Raw genomic sequence first — 27760 nt, forward strand, 5'->3', positions numbered from 1 at the left:
CTGTGTATCACTGGTTTCATAATTCAGCTGAAAATCATATTAAGAATTATTTCTCTTCCTATTGCATAGGTTATCATATTAGTCAGGATCAGTCATCTCAGCCAGCATAATAACTCCCTTCTTTGTTGAGTCCAAGGTGTAAGAAGCCCAGTGTGGGTGGGTGGCAGTTTTCAATTCCAGTTCAAGGAAATCATAGCTCTGTTTTTAGTGGAAGCCTTCCTCCCTCTGGAAATAAGACTGTAGGGCAGCAGAACAGAAGACTGCAGAGGAACTGCAAGCAAACGCTTTACTAATGGATCACTAGGGGTAACGGTAAGTTATACCAGTTCCATTTCCACTTTTGACTCCTGGACCTGCGAATCCTGGATTTGGGAGAAAAAAAACACACCACATGTTGGATGCTTCTGGAAAGCTTTTCCCTAGCCCTGCAAGGTATTGCCCCCTAACTGGTGCTGTCTTCAAAAGACCTTTTCACCCTTATATCAGACCAGGATGGTGGGGGACTTGGTAAGACCAGTAGAATCAATGAGTATGGGCACATTGCCAGATCTTGATTGCTGGAAAGTGAGATCCTTGATCCAAAACAATGTGTGGAATATCATGACGATGGGCAAGGTGTCCTGTAAGTCCATGGATGATAGTGTCAACTGAAAGAAAATGCAGCAACATGAGAATGGTGAGTTAAGTAGCTGAGGAGCTCTTCCAGAGAGGGAGTGGGGGAGGTCAGTATTATGTATATGTTTCCTGTGAAGGGGGATACATTTTATCAAGCACATCTTTTGCCAGAGACTTGCTGCTAGTCTTGAGGGGCAGATGTCTTCATTAATGATTTCAGTGCTTTGCTAGATATAAGATGCAAGAATTTGAGCTCACAAAATCTTCTCTTGAATATGTAACAATCTGAAGGCCTTGTCTGCTAGTTTATCACAGAGCACAGAGTGCCTCATTCCTGATCATTGCCCTGAACTCCTTTCTGAGTGTGTTGAAGGTCAGTGACTGCAGTGGCTAGTGACTTCATTCTTGTAGAGGCAGATGGCAAGTGATCATTTTTATCTTGCAGTAGGTAATTTTGACAGAAGCATTGCATGCAGGAAGGGCAAATCCTTATCCTATTTGAATAAGTACCTATCCGGTAAGAACAAAACACTGCGCCTCCTATGATGGAAGTAGTCCAGTGTAATCAACCTGCCAGTGTGTAGCTGGCTGATCACCTTGGGGAATGGTCCATATTGGGGGCACAGCACTGGCCCCTGATGCTGGCAGATTGAGCACTCAGACATGACTATAGCCAAGTTGCCCTGGATGCGTGGAAGGCCATGCTGAGTCCATGCATAACCTTCCTTCCCACCACCATGGCCACTTTGTGCAGGAGCTCATCAGGTAATGGCAGGGGGCAGGGGTAGCTGAGGACAGAGGCTGACTCATATCCACAGAATGGGTCATCCTATCCAATTGCTTATTAAAATCTTTCTCAACTGAGCTCAGTCCTTAGGAAGCATTCACATGGAATACAAATATTGCATACAAATATGTTCACATTGTTGCCAATTCAGAGAAGCCTAGCCACATACCACCTGCCTACCTTTTCTTGTCACCCACTTTCTAATTGTGTTCCTTTAAGTCTCTGGCCATCCAGCAAAACCATTGGCCATAGTCTGTGGGTCTGTACTTAATCCCGCTGCTGGCCATGTCTCCTTCCAAGCAAAGTGAACAACCATACATGCTGCTTGAAGTTCTATACATCGGGATGATTTCCTTCACTCTGTCTTCCAGGGATGTCTCAGAAAGGGGTTGTTGTCACAGCTGTCCATTTGGGTGCCCACATATCATGCAGAACCATCCATAAACCAGGTCAAAGTCTTCTTTTCCTCTGTCAACTGATGAGAGGAAATTCCCCATGACTTTGTATGTCCAGACTGGAAGAGAGAGGATAGTTTAGCAAAGGTGGGGACCACGGGCAGTTGGGCCACTTCTTCATGTAACATACAGTGCTTTCAGGTCCTCCTTGGGTTTGATTACATATATACCATGTCCATGTGATGACGGGGTGCTGCTGTGATGCCCTGCCTGTGGCTTGATAGCTCAGATAATATCCAGTTCATGATGGGCAGCTCAGGGTGTGTGGTTAAGCATGCAGCCTCTATGAAGGCCCAGTAGCTGGCCAAAAGCTGTTTCTCAAATAGAGAGAAGCCCTTTGCAGAGGATGGCAGGGCTGTACTCCACAATCGGAAGGACCTAAACAGCAATTCACCTATAGGAACCTCCCATGCACCCCAGAGAGCATCTGTACCTGCCACTGACGCTCCAGGCACCACTGGATCTGCTGATCCTGTGGCCCAAGTAGCAGAGCAGCTTTCCCAGCAGCCTGAACCTGTTACAGAGCTTGTTTGTTTGTTTTTCTTTCCTAGGCCCCACTCAAAACTAGCAGCTTGTCAGATCCCTTGGCAAATGGGCTGGAGTAACACACCCAGATGAGGACTGTGTTGCCTCCAAAATCTGAAGAGGCACAATATGCTAGATGTTGTATCTCTATTTCAGTTGTAGAAGGGGCCGTATATAATAAGGTATCTTTCCCTTGGAAGGGGTTCTCAGCAGGCCTCGCATGGCTGGACCTTCAGACTTTCACTGGAGTTGAAATCCCCTGACCTTTCTCGGGGCTTCTCTGGTGGCTCAGATGGTAAAGAACCTGCCTGCAGTACAGGATGCCTGGATTCAGTCCCTGGGTCAGAAAGATCCCCTGAAGGAGGGCGTGGCAACCCATTCCAGTATTCTTGCCTGGAGAATTCCATGGACAGAGGAGCCTGGCAGCTACAGTCCATGGGGGTCACATGAACTTTCTCAAATTTATTTCTAACTCTCTGACTTGAAAATGTCTTGCCAGTGAGTCTAGAGTTGTTTCTTCTTGCTCATTATGTCCAATCAGTATAAAGTCACCAATGTAATGGGCCAGTGTAATATCTTGTTGAAGGAAAAGTGATCAAGCTTGGGTTAGAATTCAGTCCCTCACAGTTACACCTTGGAAATGATGTCCTTGTCAGAACATTTGCAGATGTAAATTTGATGTGCAAGGTAGTTAGATTTAGGACTTTTCAGAGGCTATACAGTGGCTATGAATTACAGGAAGGAACCATTTCCTAATAACATTTTGTTTCCATATGTCAGAAAATTGTTATAATAATATAATCTTGTTATCCCAAGGCTTGTACTCACTTTCTGCTGCAGAGTTGTTATTAAATATTTAGATCAGCAAAATCTACATAAATGAAGTATTTTAAAAATGGTCTGTTTGGGACTTCTGTGACTGTCCAGTGGTTAACACTCTCTGCTTCCAACACAGAGAGTGTGGGTTTGATCCCTAGTTGGGGAACTAAGATCCCTTATGCCATGCTGTACAGCCAAAAATAAAATGGTACCTTTGTGCAGGACCCAGTGTAGCTATATGGTGACCTAGATTTTGATGCTCTGTGATACTAGAGATAATTATGGTTTGTTTCCATTGCAAAATCACTTAGTGAATTCTGCAGAGAGGATGATCTTAAATTATGTAGAAAGTTACCCTATAGTAGCAAATTATTGCATCTATATTAAAAGTGTTTTCAATGGATTCTAGTTGGAGTCCAGATAGTCCTTCAAAGTAGACAAGGTAGATACCTATTGTTGTTCAGTCACTAAGTTGTGTCTAACTCTTTGTGACCTCATGGACTGTAGCCTGCCAGGCTTCCCTGTCCTTCACTATCTCCTGGAGTTTGCTCAAACTTATTTCCGTTGATTCAGTGATACCCATCCAACCATCTCATCCTCTGTTGACTTCTCCTCCTCCTGCCTTCAATCTTTCCCAGAATCAGGGTCTTTTCCAGTGAGTCAACTCTTCACATCAGATGACCAAATTATTGGAGCTTCAGTTTCAGCATCAGTCAGTCCTTCCGATGAATATTCAGGGTTGAATTCCTTTAGGATTGACTGGTTTGATCTCCTTGCTGTCCAAGGCACTCTTAAGGTTCTCCAGCACCACATTTCAAAAGCATCAATTCTTCAGGCTCAGCATTCTTTCTGAGTTTTCCCCAAGTTAGACCCCAACATCAGAGAATTCCTAGTATTGGCTTGTTTGGAAATTTGCACTTCTAAATCAGTAGGATGGATCTCCAGTTTTAAGATAGTGGAGCAAAGGTATTTCTACTCTATTCTTTTCTCTAAAATTACTTCAAAACCAGCAAGAAAAACGTGAAAGAGTAACAAAAATGTAAACTTCAGTGAGATTCCTTTTATAAACTTGTTTCCAGAGAACAAGAAGCACAATAAGCTCATCTTCAAGCAAATTTAGGAGCCATCTATAACTTCAGTCATATAATGTGGAAAGTAGATGGAGATACAATTAAAATATGGGGTAACATCTTATGGAAAAATCTGAACAAACTTTTTGGCCAACCCAGTAATTTGCAGAGCAGGGTTATACCTAAGTGTGTATGGGGAAGGAGGGTTGAAGAGAATCAAGGTCTTCTGGCCTGAACAACTCCAAAAAAGCACCACCTTCTACAGAAGGAAGTGTAGAAGGAAGTGCAAGGCTGTGCATGTGTGTGTGTGTGTGTGCGTGCACGCGCATGTGCAAGTATGTGTTGGGGGTGGGGGCAAAATCAGGAGCTTTTGAGAGTGTGACTAAAGAGCCAGCTGTGTGCACTCGCCACACCCTGCCCCTCACCCTGGAGAGTCAGGCTCCTACCTTCTCCTATTCATATAGGAGCCTGGAGGTTTTTTCTGCAGATGTATAACCAGCAAGGTTGTGGATTTAAGACTACAGTCAGAGGGGGAAGGAGCCTCCTTCATGAAGTCAGGAGGATCAAAGTAAGGAATTAGGAGATACTCAGCCCCTTCCTCCACTGCTGTAACATGCTGGTCAGGTGGCTTTTACACCCTTCTGTCCCATGGAAGCCCAGCAATCTGGAAGCACTTACCATTTACATTTTTCTTTGAGGATATTTGTATCACAGAAGGAGCATGAATTCAGACCATAAAGTCCTGGAGAGGCCAGTTTGAGATTATAAATTCTCACAAAAGAGTTTGGTCCCCTCACCATCTCAGATTAAACTGTAGACATATAGTGGCCATGGCAAAATGTGTTACTTGGCATGTCTCTTTCCAGTCTATCCTTACACTGAGGGCCAGCCTTTGTGGTCATCACTTCTGGCATGGAGTGTTTTATGAAATTCTCCATAACAGACCTTAAAGTCATGAAAGTGGAAACTTAGTCTCCAAGATTTTATAGAAACCCTGAGGATAAAGTTTGTCTCTCTTGTGTACCTTGCATCTTGAGCTTTTACTTTGCTTCTGCTTTATCGGTTCCTTTCCTCTGGGCCAACCCTGCAATCTATTTAGAACAGATATATTTTACCCAATGTCCTTTTTTTTTTCTTTTTCATGAAGAAGGCTTTTTATGATTTCTAAACAATTATGCCATCCAAAACAGAAGTGCTCCTTGTTTTATCCCACTGTGTTTATACTGCTGATTAACTGATTTGCAGTAAGAATACCTTTTTGCTCAAAAACAGGAAAACAAAATATAGAAATATAGAAAGGTAAATAGAATTACAGCTGTCACTTAATATCTATACAGTCTTCAAGGAAATGGGCATTCAGATTCCTTTGTCCTAACTGTGCCATCCTTCAAGGAAAAGACTGGATATTCTCTCTACATAACTTCTTGTGCTTGATCTGAATTAAGAAGAGATGATAGGGACTTCCTTGATGGTCCAGTGGCTAAGACTTCTCCTAATGCAGGGGGCCTGGGTTCAATCCCCAGTCAAGGAACTAGATTCCACAGGCTGTAACTTAAGATCCCGCAGGCCAAACTAAGATGCAGCGCAGCCAAATAAGTAAATATAAAAATAATTGTATAAAAAAGAAGGAGTGATAGCTCAGCTTCTGTGGAAAATGAAAGTATAAGAGGAAGAAACCTAAATATCCCAGCACACTTTGATGTGTCTACCCTTCATGGGTGGAATATCAGTACTAAAACAAGAACAAGTAAGAATGTGGGCATGTTACAAGGGGAGTGAGTTTGTCTGTGGATACTGTGGTCTGATTCTTGTTTTGCTATTCACAGTGACTACTTTAAAGCTAGTTTAATGGACTTAGCAGTATTTTTCTTTAGGATATGCTTTCCTCTCATTCAGAAGTTTGTGGGTATACTCTATCAGAGCAGAGAGACTTGACATCTGTGACCCTGTAATGGATACAGAGTAAGTACTGGAGATCAAAATTGTTCTGCCTTAGATATTCCTGACTTCCAAAAGTACCTGCATTCTCTTTTGGTTTGTTATCACTGAACAATGTTTATGGGGACCAAGGGAGGCAGATCTCTAATCTTCTATCAAATCTTTTTGTTCTTCCTTAAATTGGTTTTTATCACCATAAGAGGCATAGACTTCTTCCTTTTTGTTCAGAGGATCTTGTTATGTTTTTTAAATTGAGTTATAATAAACATACAATATTATATTAGTCTCGTGTACAACATAGTGTTTTGCTATTTTTATTCATTAATTTTATTCACTATTCATTGTGAAATGATCTCAGCAAAGAGATTGGTTATCATCCATCACCATACAAAGTTGTTACATCCCCTATGTGTACATTACAACCCCCTGACATATTTTATAGCTGGCAATCTGTACTTTTAATCAAGGGTTCTCTTTCAAAGTTTTGATGTATAATGCAGGACACCAAAAGCCTGTGCTCTATGACAACCTGGAGGGATGGGGTGGGGAAGGAAGTGGGAGGAGGGTTAAGGAGGGCGGGTACATATATATGCCTATGGCCAATTCATGTTGATGTGTGGCAAAACCATCACAATATTATAATTATCCTCCAATTAAAATAAAGATTTTTACTTTTTTTAAAGGTGCTCTTCCAGAAAAAACAAAAAACAAAAAACAAAAAACCTTGGGCAAAGTAATCCACTTTCAGTATAAGTTCTGCGTTACTTTTATTTTTAAAAGTCAGAGAGTTAGAATAGGTAGGATGATGTTAGGACTTCCCTAGTGGCTCTGTGATAAAGAACCCGCCTGCCAATTCAGGAGACTCAGGAGACGCAGGAGATGAGGATTCCATCCTTCCCTGGGTTGGGAAGATACCCTGGAGAAGGAAATGGCAACCCCCTCCCATATTCTTGCCTGGAGAATCCCATTTGACAGAAGAGCCTTTCTACAGTCCATGGAGTCACAAAGAGTCAGACATGACTGAGTGCTCACACATATATGCACACAGATACACATGAGGATTAAGTTAAGTTTGCTAATATCCTTTCATTTTAAAAGTTGAAGAGAATATCTCTGAATGATTGGACTTTTTAATCTCCAGGTGGAGGCAGTCATAGTCCTTTAGTCATATAAGTTGCACAAATTTATTTTTTGTCATATTCATCTACATAGATCACAGCAAGAAATTGTTTCAGTGGATTCAGAGAGGAAAACAAATATACAGAATTTATGACTGAACAATAGTCAAAAACAAAGACTGTCACTGTCATCTCTATTTTTATGTCTGGTGAAGGAGGGAGAGGGGGAAGATAACTTTTTCTTTTTATTTATTTATTTATTTATTATTTTACTTTACAATTCTGTATTGGTTTTGCCATACATTGCCCATTTAGCTTCAAAACTTGAACGAAAATGAGCTACATTAGCTATGAACTGTGGGCATTTCCAGGAGAGAGTCAGGAGTAACTAGCTACCTCCAGAACTTGGTCCACGGATGTAACTGTTTCTTAAATGATTAAAGATATTTGGTGATATCTTTCCTGTCTATTTCAAGAAGGGAGTACTTGATACCCCTTGTGACCTCATATCAACTAGAGTTTCCAGTCTAGACAATGAGAAACACTATTTTCAAAAACTTTCATATTTTCATTTTTTGGTAACTGTGAGTTCATCTCATAGACAATAAATTATCTAACCCCAGGATTCTTTGTGTCAAAGATCATTCTTGGAGGAATTTGTAACTTCAGTTCTGATTTCAACATCAGAATAACCAGTTGGAGGACATGATGTTCTTTGTTAATTTGTCTTACTAATCATCACCTGATACGGAAACAATTTATTATAAAGATTCTAAGAAACTTAAAAAATCTCTTTTAAATATAATTTGTAAAAGTATGTATATTAAAAAAATCAGGTTAGAGTGTAGAAATTAAATTGACAATGTAAAGCAGCTCTCTAAGTGAAAATATCTTGAATTTTAACAAAAGAGCAAATTTTATAATACCGTAGGCATTGGTTTAGAGAGTAAAATGTGGGACCTGTAGCAAAGATTGCATTTTAATAAGTGAATGATGATTCTGAGTGGTTATTTTTCATTTCTTTGCATGTTTTAGGGTAGGATTAGCTATGTGGCTTTCATGGTTCCTGCAGGTAAAATATGCACATTTTTTCAAAAATTGGCAATAAATTAGAAATAAATATTAAAGGAGGTGAGGGACCTAAGGCATGGGCATGATGCTTTAGTTAACGTAATGTGAACTAAAATTCAGAGATGTTGTCTCATGCCTGCCTCTCTATTTTTAACATAATAAGCTATAATGCAAAGCACAAAGTAACTCCTCTGTCCACCTCCACCCCACCCATATCACCAGCAGGTATTTTTCCCTGATGGAATGAGTGGAGGGTGGGAAGGGATTTTTTTTTTTTCCCTTTGAGGAATACAGTTATTTGCTAAACCAGGAGCAATAATTTTCTCTTATGACTTGCACAGCTCTTAGTTACAGAACTATCTTCCCTTCAGGAATGTTAATATGAATTTCAAAGTCTACTGCAAGCTGTGTAAATGTAATAGGATTATGCTTCTCTCGTTCAGGACGAGAATTCAGTATCTTCAAATAGATATGAATCTCCAGGCCTCCCTAAGCTCTCAGGTTACTAAGGTCAAGGTATTCATTTCTATTTAGCCCAGCAGCTATTTGGGGGCTGTATCAGAAGGAGGTTAAGTTTACATTTTTATTTGCACTTCTAAAGGAAACAGAAACCTCAGCATTCCTCTAGTAGCAGCAAGAGGAGAATGAGCCCTCACTTACATAAAAGGCTCTAGAAACTAACAGAAGAGCAACGAAACTCAGGCAAACCTCTGCTCTCGATTTGAATATGGTTGACTCTTGAATAAGATGGGTTTGAAATGTACAGGTCCACTTCCATACAGATACATTTCAGTAAGCATAAAGGTAGCTCTCCATATTCATGGGTTTCATATTTAAGGATTCAAGCAACTGTGGATCAAGTCTTCATTTGTGACTGGTTGAATCCACAGATTAGGCATTGGTTTGATCAGTGGATACAGAGGATCATTTTATATAAGGGACTTGAGCATTAGTGGATTTTGGTATCTAAGTGGAGCTCCCGGAACCAAAGCCTGTCATACACCAAGGGTTGACTATAGTTTCAAAAGTTATAGAACAAGTGATTTTTTAGGCCAATCACGTTTTGAAGGACTCAACACATGGGGAGACACAAAGCAGCCTTTTAGCCCAGATACATGCGTGTGTGTGTGCTCTGTTGCTTCAGTCCTGCCTGACTCTGTGTGACCCTGTGGACTGCAGCTGCCAGGCTCCTCTGTCTATGGGATTTTCTTTAAGTAAGAATACTAGAGTAGGTTGCCATTTTCTCCTCCAGAGGGTCTTCCCGACCCAGGGATTGAACCCATGTCTCTTGTGTCTCCTGCATTGCAGATGGATTCTTTTAACCACTGAGCCATCTGGGAAGCTATGAAGAATGATAACTAAAACTCTATTATGGTCAATTAAACTCAGTAGGTTTAAGGATGATCAACCTCATAACAAGATCCTGAAAGGAGAAACTCAAAGCAAGAAGGCCGGGTTGGGATCAACCAAGGCTTTGTAATTACATCACAAAGGGTTTTGAAAGCCTATACCACAGTAGTAACTTTGGGAATGGATCAGAGGGAATATACATAAAAGGAATTTAATGGAAAAATAAGAATATATAGCTACAGTTATACACAGTGTTGTACTGTGCTTAGTCACTCAGTCGTGTCCAACTCTTTGCAACCTCATGGACTGTAGCCTGTCAGGCTCCTCTATCCATGGGGATTCTCCAGGCAAGAATACTAGAGTGGGTTGCCATGTTCTCCTCCAGGGGACCTTCCCAATCCAGGTATTGAACCCAGGTCTCCCACATTGCAGGCAGATTCTTTACCGTCTGAGCCACCGGGGAAGCTTCATTTATATACAGAGTAAAGGAAAATGAGGGCTTTAAAAGATTCAATGGTTTTAAAATGTCCAGTAAAAACAGTATCATCACAAAAAGTTGACATAAGTGACATAAATACCAACATAAAAATGGGAAGAAGGAGAGAGAGGAGAGAGATACACAATATTTGAGTATTGTTTTAAAAAAATTTAACCTAGTAGATTTGAAGATGTAATTGTCTTTATTAGGTGATTCATGAATCAGGCAGCAGCCCATCTAGCAAACAGCAGGGTGCTCCAAGGAGGTGTACAAATTGGAAGATTTTTATAGGAAGAAGGATGAGGCAAGGGAGCTATTAACAAAAGAAAAGAAAGGATTTTGAGGCCAGGACTTCCATTTTGTGGGGAAAAGGGATGTTAGAGTTGTATTATGCAGATTTCTTCTTCCTCTGGGGTTACAGAGGCCTTATGTGGCAGATTACCTGATTGGTGTAGACCAGACAATTCTAGATTGGTACTTTTCTGGAAAAGGTCAAAAGTTCAGTTGTGTTAGGTATTAAATCTAGATTTGCCATCATGGGCTTTAGCACAAGTAACGCCATTTTGGCCCTCTGTTTTTCTCTTTAATAATTACCCCCCTTTAGCGACTGAACTGACTGAACTGATCAGATTTTTAGCCTAACTGAGCAAGATGATAAAAATTTAAGGCCTTACCATTAGTCTCAGCTACTGCATTGTTGACCTTTGATATGGTAATCATAAGTCATGATCATGATGTTTTTGCTGAACCATACTGTTATTCACAGGTCACAACTTCAGATCCACAGTTTTTAAGTTGGTTATTCTCATTGCTTCTTTTCTGATGTTTTGGTCTTAGGGAGATCATGTTCCTCCTGGTCAGTGGCTGCTAACATGCATTTGAAACTCATGAGAGGATACAGTGTACCAGGGATATTATTATTCTTATAAACAGGATAATTTCTAGTGTTTGAAGTGCATTTCAGAGCCCTGGTCCCCAAGACCCAACCACTCAAAGGAACCCTTTGAAGGAGTCACACTTTTAAGCTAAGTGGCTTACTCATTGATCTTACATACTTGAGTTTCAGCTTCCCCAGAAGTGTCAATCCAGGTACAGCAAGTATAACACAGTACAGGCACCTCCTTGCTCAGCCCAAGAATGCTCAAGAGCTATCCTATTTTCAAAAACAAGCTTAGCCTGAGAGTCCAATAGTTTTTTTGGAGGAAGCTAATACCAGACCACCTGACCTACCTCTTGAGAAATCTGTATGCAGATCAGGAAGCAACAGTTAGAACTGGACATGGAACAACAGACTGGTTCCAAATAGGAAACGGAGTAAGTCAAGGCTGTATATTGTCACCCTGCTTATTTAACTTCTATGCAGAGTACATCATGAGAAATGCTGGGCTGGAAGAAGCACAAGCTGGAATCAAGATTGCCGGGAGAAATATCAATAACCTCAGATATGCAGATGACACCACCCTTATGGCAGAAAGTTGAAGAGGAACTAAAAGCCTCTTGATGAAAGTGAAAGAGTAGAGTGAAAAAGTTGGCTTAAAGCTCAACATTCGGAAAACGAAGATCATGGCATCCGGTCTCATCACTTCATGGGAAATAGATGGGGAAACAGTGGAAACAGTGTCAGACTTTATTTTGGGGGGCTCCAAAATCACTGCAGATGGTGACTGCAGCCATGAAATTAAAAGACACTTACTCCTTGGAAGAAAAGTTATGACCAACCTAGATAGTATAGTCAAAAGCAGAGACATTACTTTGCCGACTAAGGTCCGTCTAGTCAAGGCTATGGTTTTTCCAGTGGTCATGTATGGATGTGAGAGTTGGACTGTGAAGAAGGCTGAGCACCGAAGAATTGATGCTTTTGAACTGTGGTGTTGGAGAAGACTCTTGAGAGTCCCTTGGACTGCAAGGAGATCCAACCAGTCCATTCTAAAGGAGATCAGCCCTGGGATTTCTTTGGGAGGAATGATGCTAAAGCTGAAACTCTAGTACTTTGGCCACCTCATGCGAAGAGTTGACTCATTGGAAAAGACTCTGATGCTGGGAAGGATTGGGGGCAGGAGGAGAAGGGGACGACCAAGGATGAGATGGCTGGATGGCATCACTGACTCGATGGCCATGAGTCTGAGTGAACTCCTGGAGTTGGTGATGGACAGGGAGGCCTGGCGTGCTGCAATTCATGGGGTCACAAAGAGTTGGACATGACTGAGTGACTGAACTGAACTGAATATCTTCATAATGGAATCTGCAGTGTCTCTAAGAGTTAAAGAAATGTTCCTGATCATAATCTCGTTTGTTATTAACTCTTAACCGGGGAGAAGGAAATGGCAACCCACTCCAGTACTCTTGCCTGGAAAATCCCATGGATGGAGGAACCTGGTAGGCTACAGTCCATGGGGTTGCAAAGAGTCAGACACGACTGAGCAACTTCAATTTCACTTTCACTTTCACTTAACCAGGGAAGTGGAGTCCTGCTAGAGGAATCAGTTCCTAAATCTTGAATGCCTCCTGGTGGGTCCTTCTTTGAGAGCTTGGGAGCATAGTTAGGTAGCCTAAGATGGGAGCCAGCCATCTAGGCATTGATAGGCCTAAGGAGAATAAGGAGAATGATTACTACCACAAACACAAGACTTACCAGTGCACAATTCATTCCTGTTTGGAAGTATAATGAATGGCTTCATTCACAAGGACTGTTGTGTTTACCCATTCAAGTCAGGACAATCAGATTTTTAGCACACATTGGAAGACAATGTCCTAGCCTGCAATAGAGTCATCCTAAATTCTAGAGGTTGCTCCCTCACACCCCTGTACAATGCCTCACAGAAATGACAGCATTATCTTCCCAGGCCAATGAAAATGTGAAGGAAAAAAAAAAAAAAAGAAATTTTTCATGTTTAGCTAAAGGAGGAAGTGTTGATCTGGCATCTTGAACTGAAGCAGTCTACCTACTTCCCTTCCTTGAGTCAGTGGTCTCCAGCATTTGCATAAGACCAGGTGTCAGGTGGAGTCCTCCTGAACTGTGAGATGTGTGTCAGTTCATTCTAGTTTTGCAGCAATGTCAGTAGTCAGGAGTTCATGGTGAGGTCCTTTCCAATGGGGCTTTAGGGCTGTCTTTAAGCTCCCTTCCAGATCAGAAGGGTGGGAGAAAATTGGAAACATTAGTTTGGTGAGTTGTAGCCAGATATTTGAGGAAGCTGGAACAGTTCAAGATCCAAGTTCACAGGTATCTAACAAAACCCCAAAGATAATAAACAGGGCTAGAATCTAATATTTGCAAAGTCGGAAACATAGTTTTTCTCTCTACAATTACTTCCATTTTTTACCAAATATAATAACAATGAAACTCATTTGCTTATATATAACTTAGCCTGCTTATTTTTTATTATTATTACTTATTTTTAATTGAAGGATAATTGCTTTACAGAATTATGTGGGTTTTGCCAAACATCCAACATGAATCAGCCATAGGTATACATATCCACAGGTATCCCCTTCCTCTTGAGCCTCCCTCCCATCTTCCTCCTATCTCATCCCTCTAGGTTGTTACAGAGCCCTGGTTTGAGTTCCCTGAGTCTTATAGCAAATTCCCACCAGATATCTGTTTTACATATGGTAATGCAAGTTTCCATGTTGCTGCCTAGTCATTGATATAAGTGAAGCAAGAATAATGATTGATCATAAAAATGATCTTTTAAGACCGCTTTGCTGAAACCGTATAAGCCAGGTACCAGGCTGATTTTTCCAAGCAGTTGCTTAAAGCTCTATGGTCATATGTAAGTCTATTCACAACTCTCTCAAAGATGACATTGCAGTCAAAGTGATGGGGATATAGCTAGTCTTTCTAATTGTGCCCTATTACAAGGAGAACAGATTCTTACTAAACTGATACTCGCTGAAAATTTCTGAATTTTGGAGAGATCAGGTAGGAAGAAAACATCAGTGTTTCATCATTGTAAAGCATAATTTAGCAGGTTCAAGTAAGTCATAAATAGCTTAGGAGAAAAGATCTCGTTAAATCTGGAAAAATGAAACACTAGAGCATCCTCCTTGGTTTAGTGGTTTCATGTAACTCTACTCGTTCTGCTTGCATTCAGTTTTTCCATTAGTTCTCTCCATCTTGCCTGGTGATTGAGGGTGACAGGGCGGTGATAATTCCCAGAAGTTTGCCAGGTTTTCATTAAGGCTGATATGATTTGCCCAATGAAATGGTACCTCAATCACTGGAGATAGTGGAAGTTGTATCCCAATCGAAAAACACATTTTCTAATGCTTTCTTTGCCATTGTGAGGGCACCAGCCTTGTGACAGGGGATGGCTTCAACCCATTTAGAGAACACGCATACATACAGTGAGAACACACTGAAAATGCACACTAAGTGACAGTTGAACAAGTTTCTGCTGTAGATGTTCAAAGGGTCCCCAGGGAGGATATTTGAGACCTCTAAGGATGAAAATAGTTTTGCTTAAATGTACTATGATAGATGAAGAAATGCAAAGACCTAAAAATGGGGTTTACCAGAAGGTCAGGAAGAACTAACTAAGTGGTTGTCTTGGGTTTCTCATAGTTGGAACTGTTTGTCTTATGGTTATTGTTTACTCATCTTAATTTCTCTGATTCAAGAGCAGAGGGTTGCCATGTTACAAGGACATCAGGATGGCAAAAGTTTGGTAATGAGAGGTCATTTTTTGCAGAAGCAGAATGGACTTTATCCACCTGTGCCACAATCGTTACAGATGCTGTTGCTGCTGTTTTAATATGAAAGTCAGTGAGGGCACCCCCCCCCACACACACACACAGTTCTCAGGTTCATTTATTCTTCTTAGTGTTAGCATCAATTTTGATGACAGGCAACAGTTTATGGCAGGGCATATCAAACTTCTAGGATTCCCACATAATTTCATGTATTCCTAAATAGACACAATGTCACAGCTTCTTATTTGACTGTGTTTCCCATGTGATTTAACATATTGAATATCAAGTAAGTCTAATTAGCTTGACAAATAGTTTGGAATGTTCCGGGGTTCTCCGGAAAAATCCCACAGTTGCTTCCAGGTCATAAAGACTTTATTTTTAGAATTTGATCTGGGGAAGTTTGTCAAAGACATCCGGGCTTCCCAGGTGACACTAATGGTAAAGAACCCATCTGGCAGTGCAGGAGACATAAGAGATACAGCTTCCATCCCTGGGTTGGGAAGATCCCCTGGAGGAGGCCATGGCAACCCACTCCAGTGTTCTTGGCATGGAGAATCCAATGGACAGAGGAGTCTGGTGGGCTACAGTCCATAGGCTCACAAGGAGTCAGACATGACTGAAGCGACTTAGCATGCATGTAGCACACACATCAAAGATATCAAAAGGTTTGAACACTTGACTAAATGGGATCACAGATCAATATGAAACAAGTTATCTATTTAGCAATTGAAAGAAATTAAGTTTTAGTTTTGTATAAGTACACTGATATTAAAGCATAATTAAAAGATAAACCCTTATAATAGTTTAATTCTGCCTGCCTGATTACTCAAGGAAAAATTATCTTTCTCTCTTCAGCCTTTTATACATACTTTTGGAGCCTTTTAGATACTTCTGTTTTATTCTTTATACCCAGAAGTTTTAGTTTAGACAAAATTACTCTCATTTCCCTGAATACAAATGCATCTTTATTTCTCATTTTTTTTCTTTAGTCAAAAACACATCCTACTTTTCTTGCATAAGGAAAGGTTTCCTTTTTTTTTTTTTTTTTGCTTTTTACAATTTTCAATTACATTTAAATCCCTAATCCTTTAGAAACTTTATTTTTTAGTGAAAATTTAGGAAGTAAAGAACCATGGACTGTCTTTTAAATGACTATTTTTTTAACGACTGTTACATTAACAAAATAATAAATATTTTTATAATCTCTAGAGACATGGAAATTTCTCAACATGACACTAAACATGTTTGCTGGTAGAACCAAATTTATCTTTAGTATCTTTGTAATAAGAAGCCCAAAGTAGATAAACCTATGTTTGTTAATGTTTCCATATTATTTTTTCTTATTTGGAAATACTCTAGATATTCAATGAATTCTCATCATTTAACTTAACTTAGCAAAGCTATAAGATACCAAAAAGAATTTTGGAAGCTATTTTTAAGTACATATGCTACAAAACGTAATTATTGCTAAAATGTTTTTCTGTATCATCCAAATTACACTGCATCTATCTGAGTCATTTGCTCCCACAAATTAAGTTTAGATTACCTACGAAAACTTCATCATACGAAGTTATGTTTCTTCCTGACAGATTTTAAGCCTATGTAGAATAAAAGTATTATATTTAAAGCTGATAGCTCCAAAGATATGTCTGTTTTAGTAACCCAACAAAGTTAAACTAGCTTTTATTTACCAAAGATAATCTTAGATCACATGAACTTGAAATAATCATTTGGGTTGGTTTCTGTATTTCTGATGAGAGTTTTAGAATAATCAGTCCTTAAAGTGCTTGACCTTCAACCCAATTAAGTAGAGTTCCTTTACAGATTAATTTTGATATGCTATGTTCAGTTCAGTTGCTCAGTCATGTCCAACTCTTTGTGATCCCATGAACCACAGCATGCCAGGCCTCCCTTTCCATCACCAACTCCCAGAGTTTACCCAAACTCATGTCCATTGAGTCAGTGATGCCATCTAACCATCTCATCCTCTATCATCGCCTTTTCCTCCTGCCTTCAATCTTTCCCAACATCAGGGTCTTTTCAAATGAGTCAGCTCTACTCATCAGGTGGCCAAAATATTAGAGTTTCAACTTCAACATCTATGGGTAGAAAAATACCACTTATCTACAACATACATACGTATGGGCATATGGGCAGAAACATAGACTCAGACATCTTATAATTTTTAATATCTGTTGAGGAGACTTGTAGATTTGTGAGACTTCTCATTACCCCAGTTTCCAAATGTCTTCTGTTTTCCCTTCTGATGAGAACCATTTGCATTTCAAATAATGGTCCTTAAGTTCTAGAGGAGACGGGTGTAGAAAATCTATATCACAAAGGCACAGAGAAGGTATCCAAAATTCTTCTGACATGGAGTTTTGGGAGCCAGATTTGCAGGACATTTCTGTTTCAAGTGTCCCGATACCTATGAGTATTTTGAGATAAATACTTACTTTTAGGATTGGCAAAAGGACTGACATCCTCAGTCCACATATTATTGGAATGTTTCTTTCCATCCTGGTACACCTAGCTTGAGAGGAGGACTTAAAAAAACAAAACAAAACAAAACAAAAAAAACCCTAGCAGGCACTGATAGTCATGACCAAATTTCAGACTTGTGAACTCCCATTTTATTTTTCACCTTTTTATTTATTCATGGATTTCAGGAGGTAATCCATTTACAAAACCTTTTGAGGATCCTCCTTGAGTTTAGGAAAGTAATTATGGCCTTTCAATTGACCTTTGACCTATAAGTGAAAGGTGTCTAAGTAAAGTCTCCTGTAGTCTCAAGGTATCCCTATTTTAAAATGTAGAGTACTCAAATAAAAGGGGATTGAGCGGAGCCATAGAGAGGATGCCAGTCATCAGGAGACTCCAACCTCTGGCATCTGATGCCTGATGATCTCAGATGAACCTGATGTAATAATAAAAGAAATAAAGTACACAATAAATATAATGCACTTGGGTTATCTCAAAACTATCCCTCCTCTGAGTGCATGGAAAAACTGTCTTCCACAAATCAGTCCATAGTACCAAAAAGGTTGTGGACCTCTGTATATATCAGTCTTACCATATTCTTGTTTCAGGCACCTTTAATCTCTAATTTATCAGTAGCCTTTTGCAATGATTCAATGAATCTATTTTGGAATTTTGAAAACATTTGGAGGCTTCTGCATAATCCTCATTTTTTATTTTCCTCATAATTTTTGCTTTTAAGTGCACTTTTAAAATGATTTTATTTATTTGGAACATTCCCCCATAATGGTCGTTTTTAATTCTAGGTGGTTTTTAGTAAAACTTTGCCATTTTGTTAAATATATTAAGCTCCTAAAACCATCGTTCTTAAACATAAAATAAGCATTTGTGCCAGAAAGTAACACTCTTTGGATGTAAAATACACCATTTCTTTTATCTGGGCCTTTGGGTTTCTCAGAGCCACATTAATCAGCTTCCAGTTATTTCTGATACTCCCATCAATAACTTTTCTTTATTTAATACCTACCAGAGGCTTCCCACTGAACCCAGTCCAGCAATGTCAGACTCAGTCTGATTCTTGAATCAGACTGTCTGATCCCAGATGCAGTCCTGTTCTTAAGTTGGACCCAGTTTAACTCCAAGGTAACCACCACCGATTCCTGTGGAATTTTGGACTGAGGAAAACCCAGCAGACCTCAGAAAATGAGGATCATGGACTGATTCCACACAAGTGAAGCACTGTAGCTGCCAGCAGTTCCCAGCATGCAATCTGTGGAAGGATCACAAGCAAAGAATTATTGACTAAACCTTCAGCCATTCCCAGTGTGAAATCCAGAAGCAGAGGCCTAGGGTTTTCCACCCAGGGAATTACTGTCTGAAAAGCCAATCAGATCCAGAACTAGAAAGCAAAAATGTGGAGGTCAACCAAGAGGAACTCACCAATAGTCCTTGGATATGGGAGAAAGACAGTGAACTCAAAGGATCACAGGGTGCCTCATGTGTGTTTCTCCTTGCCCCCAGATGCCATCAGAAGTTCACTTCAGATCTCATTGCCACTGATTTGTTAAAAAACAAAACTCAGCTGAGTAAATTTGAATCTCTAATTAGCTTTCTTAGATGATTCCTGAATCAAACAGCATCCCATCCAATTAGAAGGACATTCTAAGGGGTTGTACAAAATGGAAGGTTTATGTAGGAAGAAAGGTAGGTCAAAAAAGAAAAGAAAAGTTTTCCCAGCACCACTTGTTAAAGAGATTATCTTTACTCCGTTGTATATTCTTGCCTCCTTTGTCAAAGATAAGGTGTCCATATGTGTGTGGATTTATCTCTGGGCTTTCTATTTTGTTCCATTGATCTATATTTCTATCTTTGTGCCAATACCATACTGTTTCGATGACTGTGGCTTTGTAGTAGGGCCTGAAGTCAGACAAGTTGATTCCTCCAGTTCCATTCTTCTTTCTTAAGATTGCTTTGGCTATTTGAGGTTTTTTGTATTCCATACAAATCTTGAAATTATTTGTTCTAGTTCTGTGAAAAATACCGCTGGTAGCTTGATAGGGATTGCATTGAATCTGTAGATTGCTTTGGGTAGTATACTCATTTTGACTATATTGATTCTTCCAATCCATGAACATGGTATATTTTTCCATCTATTAGTGTCTTCTTTGATTTCTTTCATCAGTGTTTTATAGTTTTCGATATATAGCTCTTTAGTTTCTTTAGGTAGGTATATTCCTAAGTATTTTATTCTTTTCGTTGCGATAGTGAATGGAATGTTTCCTTAATTTCTTTTTCTACTTTCTCATTATTAGTGTACAGGAATGCAAGGGATTTCTGAGTGTTGATTTTATATCCTGCAACTTTACTATATTCATTGATTAGCTCTAGTAATTTTCTGGTGGAGTCTTTATGATTTTCTATGTAGAGGATCATGTCATCTGCAAACAGTGAGAGTTTTACTTCTTCTTTTCCAATTTGGATTCCTTTTATTTCTTTTTCTGCTCTGATTGCTGTGGCCAAAACTTCCAGAACTATGTTGAATAGTAGCGGTGAAAGTGGGCACCCTTGTCTTGTTCCTGACTTTAGGGAAAATGCTGGAAAACTGGTCAACCACTTGTAAAAGAATGAAACTAGATCACTTTCTAACACCACACACAAAAATAAACTCAAAATGGATTAAAGATCTAAACGTAAGACCAGAAACTATAAAACTCCTAGAGGAGAACATAGGCAAAACACTCTCCGACATAAATCACAGCAGGATCCTCTATGATCCACCTCCCAGAATACTGGAAATAAAAGCAAAAATAAACAAATGGGATCTAATTAAAATTAAAAGCTTCTGCACAACAAAGGAAACCATAAGCAAGGTGAAAAGACAGCCTTCTGAATGGGAGAAAACAATAGCAAATGAAGCAACTGACAAACAACTAATCTCAAAAATATACAAGCAAAAAAAAAAAAATATATATATATACATATACAAGCAACTTATACAGCTCAACTCCAGAAAAATAAACAACCCAATCAAAAAATGGGCCAAAGAACTAAATAGGCATTTCTCCAAAGAAGACAAACGGATGGCTAACAAACACATGAAAAGATGCTCAACATCACTCATTATCAGAGAAATGCAAATCAAGACCACAATGAGGTACCATTTCACACCAGTCAGAATGGCTGTGATCCAAAAGTCTACAAGCAATAAATACTGGAGAGGATGTGGAGAAAAGGGAACCCTTTTACACTGTTGGTGGGAATGCAAACTAGTACAGCCACTATGGAGAACAGTGTGGAGATTCCTTAAAAAATTGCAAATAGAGCTGCCTTATGACCCAGCAATCCCACTGCTGGGCATACACACCAAGGAAACCAGAATTGAAAGAGACACATGTACCCCAATGTTCATTGCAGCACTGTTTATAATAGCCAGGACATGGAAACAACCTAGATGTCCATCAGCAGATGAATGGATAAGAAAGCTGTGGTACATATACACAATGGAATATTACTCAGCCATTAAAAAGAATACATTTGAATCAGTTCTAATGAGGTGGATGAAACTGGAGCTGATTATACAGAGTGAAGTAAGCCAGAAAGAAAAACACCAATACAGTATACTGACACATATATACGGAATTTAGAAAGATGGTAATGATGACCCTTTATGCAAGACAGCAAAAGAGACACAAATGTATAGAACGGACTTTTGGACTCTGTGGGAGAGGGAGAGGGTGGGATGATTTGGGAGAATGGCTTTGAAACATGTATACTATCATGTAAGAAACGAAGTGCCAGTCTATGTTTGATACAGGATACAGGATGCTTGGGGCTGGTGCATGGGGATGATCCAGAGAGATGATATGGGGTGGGAGGTGGGAGGGAGATTCAGGATTGGGAGCTTGTATACACCCATGGTGGATTCATGTCAGTGTATGGCAAAACCAACCCAGTATTGTAAAGTAAAATAAAGTAAAAATAAAATTTTAAAAACTAACTAAATAAAAGGCGCTTACTCTTTGGAAGGAAAGTTATGACCAACCTAGATACCATATTGAAAAGCAGCGATATCACTAGGCCAACAAAGGTCCATCTAGTCAAGGCTATGGAAAAAAAAAAAATAAAAGCAATTATCCTTCAATTAAAAAATAAATTAAAAAATTAAAAAGCAAAGGCAATGTCCAAAAGTATAATATAATACATTATGTGTATGCTATCTTTTCCATAATAAAAAATAAGAAAAATAAGGAAAAAAAAAGAAAAGAAAAAATTATCTTCAGCTTATCCAGTTTCTTTGGCGATGTCTGTGTGTGTGGTGTTAGTCATGCTCAGTCATGTCCGACTCTTTATGATCCCATGGACTATATGTACCCCACCAGGCTCCTCTGTCCATGAGATTCTCCAGGCAAGAATACTGGAGTGGGTTGCCATTTCCTTCTCCAGGGGATCTTCCTGACCCAGGGATTGAACCAAGGTCTCCCATGTTCCAGGCAGATTCTCTACCATCTGAGCCATTGGGACAGAGAGAATGGCAAAGGGTACTTGTGTATCTGTGTGAGAGAGTGCTTAAAAAAAAAATTTGCAATATGGTTGATTTACAATGTTGTGCTAGTTTCAGGTGTACAGCAAAGTGAATCAGTTATACATATATCCACTCTTTTTTAAAGATGTGTTTCCCATGTAGGCCATCACAGAATACTGAGTAGAGTTTCCTGTGCTATACAGCAGATTCTTATTAGTTATCTATTTTATATATAGTAGTGTGTATATATAGACCCCAGTCTCCAAATTTATCATCCCTGACCTCATCCTCTGTGTTTTCTACACCTGTAACTCTATTTCTGTTTTATAAATACGTTCTTTTGTACATTTATTTTTTATATCCCATGGATAAGTGATATAGGGTATTTGTTTTTCTGTGTCTGACTTAACTTCACTCAGTATGATAATCTCTAGGTCCATCCACTTTGCTACAAATGGCATTATTTTGAGTTTTTATTTATGACTAAGTAATATTCCACCCTTATGTCAGAAAGTGAAGAGGAACTAAAAAGCCTCTTGATGAAAGTGAAAGTGGAGAGTGAAAAAGTTGGCTTAAAGCTCAACATTCAGAAAATGAAGATCATGGCATCCGGTCCCATCACTTCATGGGAAATAGATGGGGAAACAGTGGAAACAGTGTCAGACTTTATTTTGGGGGGCTCCAAAATCACTGCAGATGGTGACTACAGCCATGAAATTAAAAGACACTCCTTGGAAGAAAAGTTATGAGCAACCTAGATACCATATTCAAAAGCAGAGATATTACTTTGCCAACAAAGGTCTGTCTAGTCAAGGCTATGGTTTTTCCAGTGGTCATGTATGGATGTGAGAGTTGGACTGTGAAGAAAGCTGAAGAATTGATGCTTTTGAACTGTGGTACTGGAGAAGACTCTTGAGAGTCCCTTGGACTGCAAGGAGATCCAACCAGTCCATTCTAAAGGAGATCAGCCCTGGGATTTCTTTGGAAGGAATGATGCTAAAGCTGAAGCTCCAGTACTTTGGCCACCTCATGCGAAGAGTTGACTCATTGGAAAAGACTCTGATGCCAGGAGGGATTGGGGGCAGGAAGAGAAGGGGATGACAGAGGATGAGATGGCTGGATGGCATCACTGACTCGATGGACGTGAGTTTGAGTGAACTCCTGGAGTTGGTGATGGACAGGGAGGCCAGGCGTGCTGTGATTCATGGGGTCGCAAAGAGTCGGACACGACTGAGCGACTGAACTGAACTGAATATTCCATTACTCAGCAATGGAATGGTAAAGGTTTTATCATTAAGAGGTAGAGAGAGCCCACAGGACAAATTACCTCATGCTTGCTAACTAGAAAATTCCAGACTTTTTGGCAAAGAGTACACTTCTGGGGGAGGCTGAAACTGCATCTAAGTTAGCTATTAAATCTAGATTCTATATGATGACGTTTACCATGAATGGTTATTTCTTGTGAAAAATATAGACTACAGAAAAGTAGCCTGTATTTTTAAAAGTTGTAGTTGTTGCCAGTTTTTTGTTTTTTGTTTTGTTTTCCTAAGTGAAAGCATAGAGAAAGAGTAGAGTCTAAGACCTAGAGGTGGTCTGGTGTGGTGTCATGGAGACTGTTCCTTTGCTTTGAAATATGAAAGACTCAAATAACAGTTATGACATTTACATTTGTATGGGTTTGGTCAAATCACTTAACCCATCTGTGCCTCAGATTTCCCTTCTACAACGGAAATAATAATTTCAGTTTCTTGCTCTTTTTACCAGGGTTTATAGTTGCTGAGGATGTGTTAACCTCCTTTCCTGTTATAAAGATAAGATGATGGGAATGTTTAGAAACCAGGGAGAATGAACATATTGAAAAATAGGGTTTATTTAAGTAAATGAGTGGGAATGAGTGGAGAGATTCATTGGTTACATTAAAAAAAGAGTTCTGTGATGGATCAAATAATCTTCCTCTTAGAACTTCTCAGAATTAACATACTGAAGGCTGTGGTGAAGAGATCTATTACTTTTTTTTTTTTAATAAGCAGAGGGTTTTCCCAAATCTATTTGTCCACAGAATCTGCTTTTCACAAAATAGCAACTGACATCTTTATGTTTTTGAGAAATGTGGGTGCTTTATCATAAATATCACAGCACAGAACTTTTCAGAACATATGTATATGGTGCTGCCAAATGTTTTGGAAATAATTATGTAAATAAAGAGGGAAGAAATTATTTGACAACTAAGGGGATATATCTGAATATTCAGATATAGTCTTAGAAAAGTATTAATAGTCATAGAATAAAAAAAGAAAAAATTAGAGACTTCCCTGGTGGTCCAGTGATTAAGATTCTGAGCTTCCAACACGCTGGGCATGGGTTTGATCCCTGGGTGGGGAGCTAAGATTCCACATGCCAAATAGTGCAGATAAGAAAGCAATAACAATAACAACAACAACAACAACAAAAAACAGCCCCACTCCCCCAAAAAACACAGTTTTAAAACCAAGAATTGAGAGAAAACAGATTGAATAAATGATTTCACAGAATATTTGTCAAAGGAAAGAAGTAGTCTTATAGCTCAGGGTTCAAAGAATGGAGATAAGACCTCTGCAGAAATAGGAAGAACAGACATAAGTAAGTGGTGGGGAAAATATATTGAAACCATTCAGTTCAGTTCAGTTCAGTCGCTCAGTCATGTCCAACTCTTTGTGACCCCGTGGACTGCAGCACGCCAAGCCTCCCTGTCCGTCACCAACTCCCAGAGTTTACTCAAACTTATGTGCATTGAGTTGGTGATGCCATCCAACCATCTGATCCTCTGTCATCCCCTTCTCCTCCCACCTTCAATCTTTTCCAGCATCAGGATCTTTTCAAATGAGTCAGCTCTTTGCATCAGGTGGCCAAAGTATTGGAGTTTCAACTTTAACATCAGTCCTTCCAGTGAACACCCAGGACTGGTCTCTTTAGGATGGAGTGGTTGGATATCCTTGCAGTCCAAGGGACTCTCAAGAGTCTCCTCCAACACCACAGTTCAATTGAAGCCATTAAAGGGAGTAAAACACTAAAATGAGCAAGATTCTAGAGCTAGGAGGGTATGTAACTATGTGTAGAGGTAAATACAGGAGTGAAAAAGAATAAAGTCTTTTTTGCTTCTTCTGAACCCTAAAGAAAAATATCAGAACACAGATGCAGGGTCAGGAAAGAAGATGAAAGAGCTTTTATAAGATGGCTCAATGTCCTTAGAAACCACTTCTCCAGTAGTCACTGATAATATTTTAATTTTAAATATAGTCATCTTCTTTTAAAGCCCAGAAGGTATAGCTTTCTTTATGAGATTTCTTACCTCTACTTTCATGTCCCATTTTCTCCTAGAACATCTCCATTTTTCTTAAATACTTATATTCCAGTTTTTAAGCTTGACTTTTCTTTCTTCACTCAAACTTTAAGTTCTTCACAGTTCTCCTCTTTGCTTTTATCATCTCTATCTATAATGTCTCCCCAAGGAACCCCAGCTTCCTCCAGGATTTAAGCCCTTGAGGTAATCACTACGTTTTTGTTTCAAGGAAAATATCTCTCTTAACTGAAGATGAGAATTTTCCATGTGCTCAACATTCATCACCATAGAGTCTACTAATAGTTTAAATTCATTGTTTCCAAAAGTGAATCTACTTTCTACCTTCTGGTACTAGATTTCTTTCCCCAGTTTTTTCAGTCTCAATGAGTTGCATATCCGTTCATTAATAGTGTTAGCCAACAAATCCTGTCAATCCCATCTTCATAAGACCTCTACTGTCTCTTCACCTTTTCTAGACCACATTTACCGTCTCCTCCCATTTGTTCTGTTTCCAGGCACGTTTCTTTCCATTGAAAGCCTTTACCATGCCCTAAGTAGCCTCCTAATTTCTGTTTCACTTATCCAACTATTGTCTCTCAGAGTCCCAACACCTAGCCATTTCCTAAGCCATTACCATAAACCACAGGGCACTTATTTCAAGTTTCCCTTTTGGCTTGGGAATACTTCCATTCCTCTACTTGTTGAGAGTCCATGCTTCCTCCTGGCCCCATCTCATGTTAGTTCCGTCTCCAAATAGTTCCATTCTTTTTGTTATAAGTAAGCATTTCTCAGGGTACACTTCCTTCTTACCCATACTTTATGTTTTGTAATTATGCCCTGAATGTCCACCTTCTTATTTTTGGTTGGCTAAAAAGTTCATTTGGATGTTTCAGTTGCATCTGATGGAAGAACCCAGATGAAGATTTTGGCTAACCCAATGTTTTTCCATTCCTAAAATGCAGAGTGTGTATGGTATTCATCTCTATATCACTGATGCTCCCCAAATATCCCTCTACTATGTACATAGTAGTTGTTCATTATATTTTTGCTCAATAATCATTACTCTGTGTACCAGAATAAAAAGTTCAGAACTTTAGCCAAGTATAATGAATCAAGGTACATGCAATGCATGTCTAGTTTTTATTCAGTAAATGTAAAAATAGAAATTATAAGGTATTAAAATTGCTATTATAAAATATTATATCTATGCTTAGATCGAATAATGGGAAAAGGAACTACAGTTCTGAGAGTTTAGCCTCCTAGAGAGTAGAGGCTTTACTCTACAGTGTGCATATTTTATGAAAGTGAAAGTTGCTTAGTTGTGTCTGACTCTTTGCCACCCCATGGACTATACAACCCATGGAATTCTCCAGGCCAGAATACTGGAGTAGGTAGCCTTTCCCTTCTCCAGGGGATCTTTCCAACCCTGGGATTGAACTCAGGTCTCCAGCACTGTAGGTGGATTCTTTAGCAGCTGAAACACAAGGGAAGCCTGGAGTGGGTAGCCTATCCCCATACATTACTTCAAAAGTGTATTTCTAGTAAAAAATAATGAAATGATGATAAAATTGTAATCATACAAGCTGGCTTTCTCCTGTCAAGATCAGGGACTGAACTTGCATAGTTGCCAAAGAAAGGAAGTGAAGTCACTCAGTCCTGTCTGACTCTTTGGGACCCCATGGACTGAAGCCTGCCAGGCTCCTCCATCATGGAATTTTCAAAGCAAGGATCCCGGAATGAGTTGCCATTTCCTTTCTCCACAAGCAAGGATACTGGACTGGGTCGCCATTTCCTTCTCCAGGGGATCTTCCCAACCTAGGGATCAAACCCAGGTCTTGTGCACTGCAGGCAGACTCTTCACCATCTGAGCCACCAGGGAAGCATAGTTGTCAGGGAGGTGCCTTTCCATGAATTTATGTACAAGTGGGAGGATTTGGTCCCTCACCTATAGCAGAGTGGACAAAAGGTGATGCTTCACTTTCTCTAGAATATTGCTTTTCTCTGATCAGTGAATCTGCTCCCCTGCAACATCAGATGCCAACATCTGAGACTTTTTTAAAAGTTTATTATAAGTTTCACTGTCCTCGGTCTTTGTTGCAGCACATGGGCTCTTCGCTGTTGCATGCAGGCTTTTTCTAGTTGCACTGAGTGGGAGCTACTCTCCACTGAAGTGCCTGGTTTCTCATTGTGCTGGTATGAGGGCTTCAGTGGCTGTGGAACATGGGCTTAGTTGCTCCTTAGCGTGTGGGATCTTCCCAGACCAGGGATCGCAACCATGTCTTGCATTGGCAGGCAGATTCCTAAGCACTGGGTCACCAGGGAAGTCCCATGGAGTCATTTTGATTGTCATGATTGGGAAGCACAAGGCACCACAGACATAGCTCTGACACACCAAGAGTGCTTGGCGTACCAAGGTTGAGAAATCCTGCTTCTAGAACCAGAAGTATCGTGTTCATACACTTCTTCATGATTAAACAGCTCTAATTTAAAATGGCTTTTCATTTAAAGGACTGATCAGCATGTTTC

At 39.6% G+C, this 27760-nt stretch overlaps 1 protein-coding gene across 1 annotated transcript in view; it reads left to right on the forward strand.

Moving 5' to 3' along the window:
* THSD7B (thrombospondin type 1 domain containing 7B) overlaps positions 1-27760 on the forward strand; it is an 889260-nt gene that overhangs the window by 460386 nt on the left and 401114 nt on the right. The gene's annotated exons all lie outside the window — the stretch shown is intronic.

The sequence above is a fragment of the Oryx dammah genome, unplaced genomic scaffold (assembly GCF_014754425.2).
Source record: "Oryx dammah isolate SB20612 unplaced genomic scaffold, SCBI_Odam_1.1 HiC_scaffold_27, whole genome shotgun sequence".
Taxonomy (NCBI): Eukaryota; Metazoa; Chordata; class Mammalia; order Artiodactyla; family Bovidae; genus Oryx; species Oryx dammah.